Genomic DNA, 1620 nt, shown 5'->3' with positions numbered 1-1620 from the left:
ATATATATATATATATATATATATATATATATATATATATATATATATAAATTAATTAAAGGAAAAAAAGAGAAAAAAAGGAAAAGGCAAGACAGTCAAAAATTGGATTCCATTTGTCAAATTTGGTGTGGTGGATATTGTGTTTTTCTTTTGTTTTTGGGGATAAATAATTATATTAAATAAATAAAAAAAATTGAGAATATTTAAGAATTTATTTGACATTTTAAAAAAAATATTTGGATGGTTATTGGACACAAAATAAAAAATTTGGAATTTATTAACACTCATTAAACATTTTCTTTTAAAAAAAATTAAGAACTAAATAAACATAAAATTCAAAATTCATTATTTAGTTTATGATTTTTTTTAATTCAGTTAATTACTATTGTTGCTGGGTAATGGTCATAACTTTTTTATTGTCATAATTAAAGGGTAAAATATAATTAAATAATATGAATGTTAAAAGATATATTTTACCGAATCTTGTAAAAAAGTAAAAGTAAAAGTAAAAAAGATAAAATTTGAACGGAGTTAACTTATTGATGGCTATTTAAAATGAACGTATGAAGAGACGTAAATGAACGTAGAGAGTATAAGGGGAAAATTTGGTTTAAGTTTGCCTTCACCCTTCAATTAATGTAACCCAAATTGCATTTTCCTTCCATTCATTTACTTCCTTTATTGTCATTAATAATTAACTAAAATTCTATTTCTAAATAAATTACTATTTTTCTTGTAATGAGAAGAAATAAAAATTAGCTAAAGTTTTATCATTTTTTATTCATACCTAATTTTGGAATGTTTAGTTTATGGATAATGAGAAGAAATACTAAATAAACATACCTAATTTGATGTTGAATTATAAATTAAATTGAATTTTAAAATATATATATATAGTCTCTAATAATGTAACAACTTAAGTTTATCGCTAGTAAATATTGTCCGTTTTGGCCCATTGCATGTCGTCGTCAACTCCACGATTTTAATAGTTCATTTTCCTTTCAAACCGACTTGAAATCTCACAAATAACTTGTAAATAAAAATTTAAGATATTTTTTCTCTTTACATGAAAGTGTAAAAAATCGTTAGATATAGGTTTTTATTCTCAACCGCTTATGCCCGATCGTTTCTTCGAGGCAGCCTACTCCTGCTCAAAGTACCTTGAATGATGTAGATGGGATATTGTCCGCTTTAGCCCGTTGTATATTGTAGTCAGCTTTACGGATTTAAAACACGTTTACTAGGGAGAGATTTCCACGTTCTTATAATGAATGTTTTGTTTCCATTTTCAAGCAATGTAAGATCTCACAAATAACTACCAGGTATAAATTTAAGATATTACATCAAAGTGTGAAAAATCGTTTGATATAGGTCTTTATTCTCAACCAGTTATGTCCGATTGTTTATTCGAGGCAGCCTACTCCAGCTCAAGGTGCCTTGAATGTTGCAAATGATGCTTGTAATTCCTATATAGTCGATGGAGTTGAGCTATGAACGTCAATGATGTTATTTTGGCTTATTAACTCTAAACGCATAACGTGAAGAAACGAGTTGATTATTCAAAAGGAAAGAAAAAGAAATAATAAAAATGATTGGGAAAGAAAAAAAAAAAAAAAAAAA

Source organism: Cucurbita moschata, unplaced genomic scaffold, assembly GCF_002738365.1.
Source record: "Cucurbita moschata cultivar Rifu unplaced genomic scaffold, Cmos_1.0 Cmo_Scf00032, whole genome shotgun sequence".
Taxonomy (NCBI): Eukaryota; Viridiplantae; Streptophyta; class Magnoliopsida; order Cucurbitales; family Cucurbitaceae; genus Cucurbita; species Cucurbita moschata.
This window is presented reverse-complemented; position numbering follows the sequence as displayed.